Source organism: Pogoniulus pusillus, chromosome 5, assembly GCF_015220805.1.
Source record: "Pogoniulus pusillus isolate bPogPus1 chromosome 5, bPogPus1.pri, whole genome shotgun sequence".
Taxonomy (NCBI): Eukaryota; Metazoa; Chordata; class Aves; order Piciformes; family Lybiidae; genus Pogoniulus; species Pogoniulus pusillus.
In genome coordinates, this window is record NC_087268.1 from 47,990,271 (window position 1) to 48,005,522 (window position 15,252).

The 15,252-nt window shown below is 43.3% G+C and overlaps 1 long non-coding RNA gene across 1 annotated transcript in view; it reads left to right on the top strand.

Moving 5' to 3' along the window:
- The window catches only part of LOC135175593 (uncharacterized), an 82,466-nt gene that overhangs the window by 934 nt on the left and 66,280 nt on the right, over positions 1-15,252 (top strand). The window lies entirely within an intron of this gene.

The following is a 15,252-nucleotide window of genomic DNA, read 5'->3' on the forward strand; positions in this document are numbered from 1 at the left end:
TGATCCTGTCATATCCTAACTACAAGTCAGATGCTTTTGAAGGAGTCATAAGCACACCTACGCATATATGTTTTCTTCTGTGTGTTCATATACACATGCATACATAGAATCATACAATCAACCAGGTTGGAAGAGGCCTCCCAACATTGCATAAACCAAAATGTTGGTCATGGTAAAGTAGCAGAGAAATAGAGAAAGTATAACTGGGAGCGGAAATATCAGAAATATATGAGATGGTATAGATGAGTTTCTCTTACCTACTCAATAGCTTGCGGCTTTCACAGAAATAGCCAAGTTTTCCAGCTCTTCAGTGTCTGCCCATGATTAGTCCAGTCTGGAGTATAGTCACATTTCATGGCACTCTTACAAAAGAGCAGGATTGCCAACTGCGGGCTCTTGGCCGAATTCCCATCCAAATAATTACAACCCGTTTCCTCTGTTCCTCTCTCCTCCCATCAACTGCAGTGTGGCTTAGAAGAGCATTACCGCCCTGCTCTGCAGCTTTGCACTCTGCACGGAGACATCTGCTCTGTCTCATGCCAGAGGTGAATGCAATTCAATGCTAAGAAATGGGAGCTTTCCAAATCCTTTGTCAGTTTGCAGAGTATTCTGGGGTGTTCCAGAATGAAAGCAGAATTTAAATGCAAAATCAGTATCTTAACACTTAGTTTCTTTCAGTGTGTGTAAACTCGATGTTAAGTGGATCTAAATCATGCTCTCTTTTTTAACTGACTGTTAAGGAGTTTTATAAACATATGTTTTAAAAGGCTTTTAAATCTTTCTGTATCTTTTATTTGTGCAGTTTAAAAGATTTATTATGATCTGGAATCCATTAAATGGTACTCAAGTACTTTGAGTAGGCATTAGGCACATCTACAAGGTTGAGCGCAGGAAGCTACAGAGCTCACTGTGCACCAAGCTCAGGCTTAAGGCAGTTGCATTGCTTCCAAAGTGGCTAACTTCTCTTGAGCTCCAATCTTGGCTAGAGTGAGCTAGTGACAGTCTGCTTCCAGCCATGCAGGTCGATACTAAGGGATGTGTGACTACTTAGTAAGGCATGACTAAGTGTTTGAAGCATTAGACAGTATAACTGAAACAAGGCCATCATAGTTTATTTGCTCTATGAGGAAAGACAAACAAATAAACAAAAGGCTTTCTGCTTATATTCAGGAATTTCAGAATTCCCAGTGCAAAATAAAGTATATTCCAACCAGTGGTACTTGTGAAGTAAAAGATGGCCTAGAAAGGAACTAGAGTTGATCGTATTTAATTGAAAGAAGCATCAAAGAACTGACAAGATCAGTTTTAAGGTATTTCATTACCTGAATGTGCTTTTGGAGCATCTGACAGACAAGGAGAAGTTGACAGAGATGGGACTGTTTAGCTTGGAGAAAAGAAGGCCCAGGGAGGATCTCATTCATACCTAATGGAGAGGAGTAAAGAAGCAGAGCCAGGTGCCTCTCAGTGGTGCCCACTGAACAGAAGAAAGGCAGTGGGCACAAACTGAAACATGGGAAATTGATTTATAAGAAAAACATTGTTTAGTGGAAAACTGGAACAGGTTGCCCAGAGAAACTGTGGAGAATCCATCCATGGACATATCTAAAACCCTCCACAGTTTCCTCTGTCGGTGACCGTTCATGGGCATTCTAAATCTCTGCAAGTCTCTGCCAATTTGAACACTTCTGTGAGTCAGATGTAATCTATTCATCAAGTATGTAATTCCTATATGACCCTAGAAAGGCTGCCACCATCAGAGAGTGTGTATATGACCAGACAGACAAGTTAGTGCCTTAAAAAAAGGTTGAGATCCCATTTTTACCTTTATCGGTTCCTCTTCAGTGCTGGTAGAGTCTTTTTTGTTAGACACTTTTATTTCTTTTTTTGACTAAAAAGATACTGGGTGATTATAGATGTTTTGGTGTGTAGCATTAAGTACGGACAGATGTGCTTACAACAACAAGAGTCAGTGGAAATTTCGGAAAGCCTGTCTTACAGTGCACCAGAGGTGACTTCCTTGCAGAGTAGCTGGAGAGCTTAAGTCAGTGGAAGTTTGCCAGGCAAATGTGTGTTGATTGGTAGGAGAGCTCAGGGCTTTCTTAGGAAAGGGCCTTCAGGGCCATAATGTGTTCAAGGATATCACAGGGGAGCTATGCTGTAGCTAACAGTTACTTTTAAGGGAGGAACAAGCTGAATTCCACTGAGTGACTGATTTCATTCTATGTGTTGTAAGCACACGCGTGCCAGGTGTAGTGCTAATAACACTGAATATATATGTTTACTTTTTAGTTTAGGACCAATGTTCAGACTCTGCATGTTTTTCTGCAGGCTCCAGCATACCTGGGATTTACCTACCCTTTCACATCCTTCAACAGGGATTAAGTTATGATGTGTCTCTCGTTGCATTAACTCGCTGTGTGGTAAATACGAAGCCACAATCCCTCAAGATTTTCTGAACTACTTTCTTCTATAGTCTGATTAAATAAGATGAACCTAGTGCATCTTTCAGAGGGTGAGCAGCTAAAGACTGAAAGGTGACACTAGTGATAATGCATACTCTTTCCTCCATTATGTCCTATTAACAATTGTGTGCATTTGGAGTGACCTTGAAGCATTCATTTTGTTGTTCAGAAGCCTTTGATTTTGCTGGCCTTCTTGAAAAGTAGGAAGGAAGTTGTGAAAGACATCATATACATACAGATGTTAAATAGAGTCAAAGAAGATAAGCAGATGCATTCCTTCGTGGTTATTAAACAAGAGAAGGCAGCACGTTTCCCACTCTGATGAAGAATTTTCTCTTCAAGGCTCCTTACCTGACAAGGCATGCCAGTTCCTTCACTCTGTGCAGTGTAATGCGGTGTGATAGACTGGTAGCTGCAACAGCAATGTGAGTGCTTAAGATTGTGACTTCATTTATTTCAACAAGTACTGTCTGCAGCTACCTGAAGGGAGGCTGTAGCCAAGTGGGGTTGGTCTCTTTTGCCAGGCAACTATCAACAGAACAAAGGGATACAGTCTCAAACTGTGCCAGGGGAGGTTTAGGCTGGGCATTAGGAAGAAGTTGTTGGCAGAGAGAGTGATTGGCATTGGAATGGGCTGCCCAGGGAGGTGGTGGAGTCTCCGTGCCTGGAGGTGTTGAAGCAAAACCTGGCTGAGGCACTTAGTGCCATGGTCTGGTTGCTTGGCCAGGGCTGGGTGCTAGGTTGGACTGGATGATCTTGGAGGTCCCTTCCAGCCTGGTTGATTCTATGATTCTTTGACCTTTTTCTCCTGTACATGCTGTTTCCTAGTGACACTGTGGTGCTTTCTGTCAAAACTGCATCCCTGCTCTAAGTTTGGACACTGTGGATTGTAAGCCCTATAGAGCTTGGAAACCTGTTATCAGGGCTGTCAGATGAGCAGCTCACTGAGTTGCTGAAAATACAATAGAAAGACTTTCTTGAGTAAAACAAAAAAAAAAAAGGTAAAAGACAAGACAGAGGGAACAGGTTTTGATGCAGCTGCTTTGTAAATTGTATCTTGTACCTCATGGCTCTGACTTGAAAAGGCACAGCAGTCCTTGTTATCGTAGCACATAGCACTTAGTACAGCACAAAACATACTTGGGTGGGCCACAGCATCTCTCAGTGGCCTTTTATTGCTATGTATCTGTTATGTACACATTGAGAACTGCACGATGGTGTGGACTTCCTAGGTTCACATGCTAATACCACCATCAGACACTCGAATAGATATGGATTTTATTTCTTTTTCTACTTTGAAACCACTGAAATTGCTCCAAGAATCAAACCAACTCCTATCAAGAAAAGATAATCTGGAGGTTTATTTTAAAACCCATCCTATTGTTCTGTGCCAAGCTGCTGTAGGCAGAAATGAAAGCATATAAGATTAGGAAGACTGATTGATGAGGCACATAAAATTTAGATACAGATTACTCCCTTAGCCCACCTCAATTCAACCTACATATGCCTTCGCTGGTTTTATACCCATCCTCAGCTTTTTCTACTTTTGGTGTAGTTTTTTTTTCAGATTATGAAGAGTTTCTACACTTGCATTTAATGAGAGAGCTGTTATTTTAATTCTGAGTGTTCATTGCATATTGATGTATTGGGATTGCTTATTTGGTGAAAGCTCCAAGTGACTATAATATCTCGGGAAGGTAGTGTAGAATATGCACTCCTAGCCCACAGAGGCAGTTTGGGATCAGAGAATGTGCCTGGAAAATCCCAGGGATGAGATCCAGTAATGGAAACAGTTGCTTACATGTTGCAAAAATGTATTTGAGTAAATAAAGAGTGAGAGAAGTTCTAGTGCAGTGCCTCTGCTACTGACTGAGATGATAAACAGCTACAGACAACTATGAAAAGGTCTCAGTTAGATTTTTGTTACTTCACAGTTTTTCACAGACGTGTTGTTCATTTTCTTGTCATTGATTTCCTGTTCTCAGTATAAATAATGTCACAATAAAGCCTCTGTTCAGTGTTTCTCATTAAATGATACAAGTAGGAACATCACACACATTAGAGCTGAAAAACAGCTAAGAAAACCAGGCATAGTATGTCATGGTGTGCCTAGTATGTTAAAAGAAACAGACACCGTCTCATGTCGCAGCTGTCACTGGTGTCCAGGTACAGTTTAAAATACCACAGTGCAATTTACAGGAATGACTTTACCTTCATTGAAGGGCCAAACACTGCACTGCAAACATTTTTTTAGTGCATGGAAACAATTACATTCGGTTTATACTGAGCTGTAGATACATCAAACAGCTGCACAACCTTTGTTTGTGTAGAGCCAGTTCCACAAAGGGAAGCAACATGGTCATGGTACCACAGATGATTGACCACCCCTTCTGTGTGACATGGTTAATTAGCCTGAGCTCATCACCAAAGTAACACTGCTCTATGCTTATCAGGCCTGAGGTAGCATCATTCATGTGTCACACAGATAGCAGGTCTCTCAGAGCACCGTGAAGAATGGGCATACACAGACAGTCACAGACAAAGGGCAGAAGGCCTCAAATCTTGCTGTCCAGGCTGATTCCACTAATGCTGGAGTGCACAGAGTTCCGCAGGACTATTTCTGCTTCAGGGTAGGTAGGCCATTTGGAAATGAAAACTTGTCTTTGGAGAAGTGTCCAGTCTGGACATGTAAAAAATTGCCAGGGTTGCCAGGCTTATTTGGGGAGTGAATTTAGCCACTAGTTGAATACACGCTTAAGCAAAAAAAGTGCTGCGTTCTTGTTGAACTTTTAGCTTCACCTGTTTGACAGAGCAGCTTGTCAGACCTCCTGCTGCTGGACTGAAGAGCTCTCTGCCTTTCGTCCTGCTTTTGCGTACTGTGATGAGCTATCCTTGAGTCATCTCGGTGATAAGCTGAGTAGATTGAACTCCTGGAGACTTTCCAGGTCTTTAATGTTCCCATGGCTTTTCTTTGACCCCTCTCCAAATTATTCGCATCCATCATGAATTCTGAGCACTGGAACTGGACACACTCTTGCAGTAGCAATTGCTTCTCTGCCAAATGCAGCACTGACTTACCCATGCACTCCTGTCTGGAAGTTACACCTAAGGGTAGCTCCTTTTTCTCCCTCCGTGGTCCCAGTGAGGGGTTACAGCATGTCATGTGCTCGTACTCAGCCCTCCAGTACAGGCTGCTGACGTGCGCTGTTCTGAATTGCTGCTTTATGGACAACTCCTCTCCCCTGCTTCACGGCTTAGGGGGTTGTTCCCTTCTCTACTCTACAGAAACATCATTTGTTGATCTGCTCTTGCTCATCCACTGGTCCTGGACACTCTTCATTGCTGATCCACTTTTTCTTAACTTTTCTGCTCCTGATGTCTGTGTGCCATCAGCACATTTTTGCAGTCATAATGCTGTGTCTCCTTCTCTAGTCGTTGGTGAAAATGCTCAGAGAGGCTAAAAGAGTCTTTCTGGCGACTCATGGCTAATAGTCGTAGTTAATCAAACAGCACATAGACAGTGTTATTTACAAGCACATGTGGAAATAAGCAGGCTTTCATCAGTGTCATGTGTGCTACACTGACCAGGGCAGCATTAATGAACATCTCATGCAGTACAAAGCCAATCTTCTACCAGAAATTTCTCAGTTCTTTGGTCAAAGTTGGATCTTCACTCAGGATATTCAGTAACTTTGCAAAGGCAAATTTCTCTTGATTTCACTGACCAAGATTAATCATATTAATCTTTCTTAATATTTTTTAATCAGTGTATGCCAAGTCATCTATTATTTGACCTAATACTATGGCCTGGCAGCCAGTCCTGCATTTTCTAGGCTTGGGGTTTTATCCATTTTCTGGTTTGAAACAATGGCACAGTGTTTGTTAGCTTCTCTGCAGTCCTCTCGATGTTCCAAAGCTTCCTGAAAATGAACACCTCAGTGCTGATCTTGAGAAGGGTTTGGTTGCACCATTACTGGAACGGCTAATTTAAAATCATGCAATATTTTGCACCTGGTAGCTATTCTTAGCACCACTGGAGGATATTAAATCATCATCACCCAACAGGAAGACATTATTAATTTTCCTTCCCAGTCCATAACACTGAACTGCAACACTTACAGAATACTTCTGCCCTTTGTGTCAGCCACTGCAATTCTGCTAGGGTCATCTAGGCTTTATTATTGCTACTATTGGTTTGGTTTGGATCTACTCAGAAAATACTTTTTCTTTATCCCAGGGAGTCACAGCCTTCCTCTTCCATTTCTTAATCTTCTTTCATAAATTTTCTGTATGTGCTGACTTCAGTCCTGGTCACTGACATCACTCATAACTGTGTCTTTTCTATTATTTGTTCTGCTCTGATTTCCTTTATCTCCAGACTGCTTCTTTTCTTAGACACAACCAATTTTCATCAGCTGTAGCTTTTTCAACATCTAGTGAAGCACTGCTAAGCAGGTCCTAATTATCATTCACATTTCTTCTAACTACATATGCATATTGTATTGAATGCAAAGATACAGTACTGTGCATGCAACTGTGAAGACTGAACTGAATGTCAGAGGCTGTGACTCTCAGACTGCAGGATCACAGGATGCTAGGGGTTGGAAGGGACCTCTGCAGATCTTCAAGTCCAACTCCTCTGCCAGAGTAGGACCATAATCTAGTGAAGGTCGCACAGCAATGCATCCAGAGACAAACTAGGGTAATATATTGAAGTTACAGATGTATGATCTGGATTAGGAGACAAGCCTTCAGTGTTCAGACAAAAAAAAAATCAAAAGCAACACAAGTAGAATAACATTTTCTTTCCTTTATTTTGTGTGGATAGAGTCCTGAAAAAATCTGCAAACTGAAAATTATTCTTATAGTTCCACTAACTCATCTTGCACTACTTGCATCCCCTCCTCAGGGTTTCAGCAGATATCAGTATTGCTGGAGATAAGAGAGAAATTGCTCCAGGAGCAATTGCAGTGGTTTCTGGTTGTCCTCACCCTGCCAGCAGGTTTGGGAAATACAAAGGATAGCAGAGGTAGAAGAAAGTCTCCACAGTTACAAGTGTGACTGTGCAGAATCACAGCTCCTGGACTTCAACACATTGTTGCCCTGTAACTAAAAGTGTCTCACTAAGGAATGTCTCCCATTGACTATCACTGTCAATTTTGTGATGTTCTCACTTGGGAAGGGCTTCTCCAATTCCCTTACCAGCCATGACTCAGAGTCTTTGCCAACCCCTTGTTGGTACAGTTTTTCTGTGAGTGGTCTGAGTCTCAGTTCGTTAGGACTGTGAAGGCTTTCATGGTAGGTAAAGGTTGGAGGTCCCCCTGCATTTGAGCATATGATGCCTGTGAGATACCTCTGCCAAAATCTCACGAGGTTGCCGAGGTCCTGATCTATCTGGTAACAAACAATATGTTAAATCTCCCATTAGGTTTGATTCCTGGCAAATAACCAAACTGATGGGGGGAAATACTTTTTGGTTGCAGCCTTGTATTTATTGTAACTGCTTTTGGAAAGCTTAGCCACAAACTAGCTACAAATATCAGTGCTTTGAACAACAGTTCGATGTGGATGTTTTCTCCTTTGTTTCAAATGCATACACTTTTTGTCTGGTTGGTTTCTTGCAGTTATTGCCTGGCTGAAAAATCTGATGTTCTCTCCACTGTTTGTTGGTTTGTAATGATTTTGCCATTGTTAAGTCTCCTCCCCTTGACTGGAAATAACATTTGGGTTTTCCCTCTCTCCAAACATCCTAGTCTGCAGATGAGCAGGATACAGAGAAAGACACACCTATATACTGAATCTAAACACGCCTGAGTTATCATGACATCTTCAAAGTGCTCCTCTTCCTTCCACTCTGTCCCCCACCCTTCTTACCACATGCATACTACAATTGCTTTTGATGTCAGTGTGTCTGGATTCCTGGTTCTAGTGTCAGCCATCATCTGGGATACTTAAAAGAGAAATGGATAGAGGAAGAACAAGTCAGACTAGGTCTATGTTTTGTTGTAGGAAGTCTTGAGATCATGAATCATTTTACACATGGGAATAATTGGATTAAAACCAGGGGGTTTTAAACCATTTGTCTTCAGAAGCTGTGAGAGTACCTTACAGGGCCAAAGACTAAGAGCCAGACCTAGGTCCGCAGTTTTGTGTACCTAGCATAACTGAGTTATACAGAAATGGAGAACAAAATACATACATTGATGGGTGCTCTAATCAAATATCAGCCTTGCAAACGCCCAGTTGGTGGTTTTCAGATGTCTAAACACAGGTGACTAGAATAATTTGAGCTGTCCCTCACTCTGCTGGCTTTTCTCAGAGTCTGCTTTTCTGTGCCATAATTGATGTGCGCAGTGCAATGGGTGCTGGGTTCTGGGTTCCCCCCCTACACTTACTGACCAACCTAATAAGCCTACAGTTGTAGTGATGCAGAAGATTGCTAATATTTTGGCACAGCTGAGCATCTCAGCATGTATCTTACATTTATATGTAAGGGAGACTTTAAATTATACCTGTTTTCCAAGAACCCCTGACTGGCATGTAGAATCTCTGAACACATAACACACTTCCAAGGCATAAATGCCACGAAGAATAACAACAGTCTTGACCATATTCCCTGTAAAGTTCAAAGCCAGGGTATTTGGTATGCAACAGAAGTGCATTTACTGTTCAAAAGAATAAAAATGAGTCATTCTCTTATTCTCTTCTGGCCCTTTAAAATGGTGGGGCCAGTTTGCTTTTTCTCAACTCCAAAATGTGTACCAGACATCAGGCTGCATGCTACTGGTGTCAAGAAGCAAAGACTATCCATCATCCAAAAAAAAATTAAATTAAGCCAAGACTAATTAGTCTGGAGAACAAGCAGAAAAGAGATTACTCTAGCAATTAGGACACTCACTCACAAATATGAGAGTCTCATTCCTACGCCAAAGTCTGCATTTGACTTGTAACTGTCACCAGCTAGCAGAAGCACTGAGGGCCTTAATGATTTCCTTTTCTTGCTGTATTATGAAAAGTCCTGAATGTGAAGAAAACTTCCCAATAAATTCTGTTTTCATCAGAAAGAGAATGCCTCATTGAGACATTACAAGTCATCACTGTGACTAAACAGTGTCTGTGCAAGCTCTTTATCACAGAATAATAGAATGGCTTGAGTTGGAAGGGACTTGAAAGATCATCTAATCCCAACTCCCCCTGCAATAGGCAGGGACACCTCCCACTACAGCAGTTTGCTCAAAGTCTCATTCAGCCTGGTCCTTAACACTTCCAGAGAGAGGACACGCACGACTTCTCTGGGCAACCCATTCCAGTGTCTCAGCAACCTCATGGTAAAGAACTTCTTCCCAATGTCTAATGAAAATCTGCCCTGCTCTAGTTTAAAACCATTGTCCCTTGTCCTGTCAACACATACTCTTATAAATGGTCCCTTTCCAGTAGACCTCCTTCAGGTACTGGAAGGCTGCTATAAGGTCTCTCTGGAGTCTTCTCTTCTCCAGGCTAAATGGCCCAAACTTACTCTCAGGAGAGTTGCTCCAGTCCTTGTCCTCTAATCGTCTTTGTGGCCCTCCTCTGGACCCTCCCCAACAGATAAATGTCCTTCTTGTGCTGGGGGCTGCAGAGCTGGATGCAGTACTTCAGCTTTTTTGGGCTGCTGGTGCACATTGCTGACTCATACAAAGCATCTCATCTACCATCACCCTCAAGTTCTTCTCTTCAGGGCTGCTTTCAATCCATTTGTCACCAAGCCTGTATTTGCACTTGAGATCGCCCCTACCCAGGTGCAGGATCTTGCATTTTGCCTTGTTGAATTTCATGAGGTTGGCATGGGCCTGCCCCTCCAGCCTGTCTAGATCCCTCTGAATGACAAAGGAGGGTAAAGCCACTGCAAGTCAGTAGTCAGAAGTGCTTCATTCAGAAACTATTTTGGATTGCTCTTTGTATTTCTTGTTATATATGAACAAGAGCTGCAACTGGTGAGGCAGACCAGGAGTCAGTTTTAAGTTTAGGGTTTTTAGTGTGGCATGGCTGGCAAAGGTACACCAACGTTAGCATTGGCACAAATACCCACAAATCTAAGATTGCTGATGGGCACAACCTTTAGTTTTTCTTAAGCAACCTGGAGATAAGACTGAGTCTACCTGAATGTCATGTGGAAGATTGCCTCGCAACTCCAGGACTTTTGTCTCTGTAATCCTCTTTATTTGTTCTGTACCTGGAAGACTTTCGCAATTTTGTCTGGGGGTTCCCACATGTTAGGTCTCTGTGAGTGCAGAGCAGAAAACACCTTATTCAGTAGGTCAGAGACACAAGGGCTCCCTGGAGAGATCTACATTGTGCTTCATTCATCAAAGAACTCTGTAATCGCCTATTAATAAAGGGTGGCTGAGGAATCCCGGCGGAACAAAGCTGAAGCCAGGATGCCCTCCTTCCACAACTTTCTCTTCCCACAGGGATTCAGAGTCAGGAACCTGACTGACACACACTACCCCACAGACCTTTTCTTTACAGAGCTACAGCATTGCAGAAAGTTTGAAAGGGACTGTGGAGGTCATCTAGATTGCTGCCACTGCCTGAGCAAGGCCACCTACAGCTATTTGGTGAGGACCACGCCTAGGCGGCTCCTCCAGTGAGGAGGACTTCACAATCACTGTGACCAATGTGTTTCAGTGGTCAGTCACAGAATCAGTCAGGGTTGGAAGGGACCACAAGGATCAGCCAGTTCCAACACCCCTGCCGTGCCCAAGGACTCCCTACCCTAGAGCAGGCTGCACACAGCCTCAGCCAGCCTGGCCTGAAACACCTCCAGCCATGGGGCCTCAACCACTTCCCTGGACAACCCAGTCCAGCCTCTCACCACTCCCATGCTCAAGAACTTCCTCCTATCCAGGCTGAATCTCCCCACCTCCAGCTTTGCTCCATTCCTTCCAGTCCTGTCACTCCCTGAGAGCCTAAAAAGTCCCTCCCCAGCTTTTTTGTAGCTCCCTTCAGATCCTGGAAGGCCACAAGAAGGTCACCTGGGAGCCTTCTCTTCTCCAGCCTGCACAGCCCCAACTCTTTCAGTCTGTGCTCACAGCAGAGCTGCTGCAGCCCTCTCAGCATCCTCCTGGCCCTGCTCTGGACACACTCCAGCATCTCCACATCCCTCTTGTCACAGGGGCTCCAGAACTGGATGCAGGACTCCAGGTGGGGTCTCACCAGAGCAGAGCAGAGGGGGAGAATCACCTCCCTCCACCTGCTGGCCACACTTCTGATGCAGCCCAGGCTCTGCTTGGCTCTCTGGGCTGCAAGTGCACACTGCTGGCTCCTGTTGTGCTTCTTGTCCAGCAGCATCCCCAAGTCCCTCTCCTCAGGGCTGCTCTCCAGCCACTCACTGTCCAGCCTGGATTTGTGTTTGAGATTGCCTCAATTCAGTTGCAGGACCTTGCACTTGGTCACTCTCACAGTAAAAAAGTGCTTCTTGATACTTCAGTTCATGCCATTGCCTCTTACCTTGATCCCTGCATGGCAACTCATCGTGAACAGCATATGAAGCCTGTTCCCTGTAATCATGCCAAATAACAGCTATGGGTTCGAAGTTCTTATAAAAAGGACATGAAAACCATGTCCTGCCTCCAGCTACATCATCACAGTATCACAGTATCACCAAGGTTGGAAGAGACCTCACAGATCATCAAGTCCAACCCTTTACCACAGTGCCCAAGGCTAGACCATGGCACCAAGTGCCACATCCAACCTGCCTTGAACTGCCCCAGGGACGGCGACTCCACCACCTCCCCAGGCAGCCCATTCCAGTGCCCAATGACTCTCTCAGGGAAGAACTTTCTCCTCACCTCGAGCCGAAATTTCCCCTGGCGCAGCCTGAGGCTGTGTCCTCTTGTTCTGGAGCTGGCCACCTGAGAGAAGAGAGCAACCTCCCCCTGGCCACAACCTCCCCTCAGGTAGTTGTAGACAGCAATAAGGTCACCCCTGAGCCTCCTCTTCTCCAGGCTAAACAACCCCAGCTCCCTCAGCCTCTCCTCGTAGGGCTTGTGCTCGAGGCCTCTCACCAGCCTCGTCGCCCTTCTCTGGACACGCTCGAGCATCTCAGTGTCCTTCCTAAACTGGGGGGCCCAGAACTGAACGCAGTACTCGAGGTGTGGTCTGACCAGTGCAGAGTACAGGGGCAGAATGACCTCCCTGCTCCTGCTGACCACACCATTCCATCATGAACCCTGTGTTGTCCATATGCTCAAGGTAATATGGGCATTTATCAACTCCAACTGAGTTTCTCTTCATTTCATGCCGTTGTCTGAGGACTTTCCAGATGCATAGGTGCTTACAGTATATCCCCTCAGTACATCTGGCAGGTTTAATGTACCCTTACATGTTTTCTTTGGCCTGTGAATTGATCAAAGAACGCATGAATAGAAGACAAACATTCCTTGACAGTATCGATGCTGAAAAGCACCTTACAATGTAAATTAATAGTATCTAGTGAGCACATCATGTCTTAAATGCTGTCCTACTTCATTGGAACATAACACAGATGATAAGATAATTAATTATTATATTAATAGTGTTGTTTATTGCTTACTGAGTTACTTAAGTCATTCTGAATGAGACTGACTAACCAGTTTGGCAAGTATCTCTGTAGAATGGGTACTTCACATTTAACAGAAGCAGTATTAGCTTGCCCTTTGATACCGCCTGTACTTCAAACCTGACAGCAGTTCAGCATTTAGCCTCCTCTGAACTCAATCTAAATCCCATTAAAGTCAATGCAAGTCTCTCCCATTTTAATGGGATTTAAATCAAGCCTTTAATCCTCAGTGCCTGTGTCACAGAGAGAAAATTATGAATGTGTTTTTGTGATGCAGATGCTGATGCAATGGGAGGCGAACAGCAGCAACCAGAGCAAGCTGCTATGGAAAAATGTCCTTGTGTATCTTCCCTGTTGGTGAGCCCAGGAGATCCCATACCCCCTAAGAAAAGCTAAAGTAAATATTTAAGATACAAAATCTTGATGCCTTTCTCTCTGCCAAATCTACCCCTCTGAAGGGATTTATCTCTCTTAATGAATTTGTCTAGAAATTGGAAGCTAATCCTTCAGGTTCCCTTCAGCATAAAAGGAAGAGTCACACCGAATTGATCTGATCTCTTAAGTGTATACTGTCAGCGGGGATGAACAGCTGCCTTCTGATGTTTGTTTTTTGTTGGGAATCATACTGGGAGGTTTGGATAACACACTTAGATCTTGAATGTTTAGCTGTCTAGCAGATATTTCTCACCCCTTCCTGGAATTTTTGTAAACTGTAAGAGGTACCCTTTAAGCCTGCAAAGTAGGCAGTTCACATCTGCTGTGCTGGTGTTCAGTTCTGTTTCTGAGGACAGGTGCACAGAGCATAACACATGAGGCTGAATTCCATAAGTAGATATCTGGGGGTTGTTTGCTTGTTTGGTTTCTGAACCAGAGTATCTATTTTAGTCTAAATCAATTGTTCTTCTATACATATTTAGAATTATGGAGACACCATCACATCCTTTGTTAGATTATTGCTATAACTAATCACCCTTACTGTTAAACTTATTAACCCACTCCAGTAGAGCTTCATCACTTCTTTAGTACCTATTGCAAATCCTCTCTGATGTTGTAATGCACAGGCCACGTGTCCAAGTCTTACATTAGCCCTTTTAATCATAGCAATATGTGAGGAGCTCATAGAGAATTTGGTGTTCACTGAAACTTCTGAGTGATTTTAGGGATGTTGCTTCTCAAGGCACATATGCTGGAACAGCAGTAAAGCCTGTATTAGCTTTACTACTAATAATTAGTATGATTATGATGTAATTAGCTGCATCATAAATCTGCTTCTCTCCACTGAAGAGATTCCATGAATTTGCTCTGCTGCTAGAGCTCTTTTAGCAAAACAAGATACTAAAGAATTTTTCCACCGGTGTATCCACCACACCTACTTTAATGAGTAGCCAAGCCAAAATTAGAGCTGGGTTTTGTGTGAACAGGTATATGTGTGATTAGAGCACATGACTTTTCCCCCAGCTCAGTGGAGATATCACACTGACAGAAAAACCAGACACATATGTAAAATGTTGTCCACAGAGCCTTACTCGTAGGGTTACTGTAAGAAAATAAACCCAAACAAACAAAGAAATCTTAAACATAGCTTTCAGCAAGAAGTATTTTGGGGCACGCAGCTTGGCAAGCTCCACAAGCAACCACTCTCTATTCCCGTATCACACATTTACACATTTCAATAGTGCCTCATTTCCAAGCCTCTTGTTACAGAAGTGCCATCCCCACAAATCAGTCTCTTGTTGCTGTCACAGTGGGGAAGAAAATGTTTCAGACCTGTTTGAGTCTAGCTTGCAATACAGGCTCCATGAATTACTTTTCTCTGCTATTTAGCTGTTGGTTCTCCACGTTATTGTCAAAATATAGTTACTATACAAAATTACCATCGTGAGATTTCAGCTGTGGACTCTGTGGTGAGGTCGGTTTGTTATATATGATGTAGATGATCCTTGTGGTCCCTTTCAACCCTGACTGATTCTGTTCTGTGTAATTACTGAACCATGAACTATTTTGTCTTTTTTGCCTCATGTTTGAGGGGAAAAAAAAATCACAAACTATTGAGGTTAGAGTGGCACAGAAGGATGTGAGGGTTTTCATGGAGTTTTCTGAAAGTATGAAAGATATGTGCCTGGGACTAAATTCCCACTTGTGAGCTATACACTGGGATGCATATCAAACCAGAACACTACATAAACCTTTGAACCACCGAGGAAATACGTA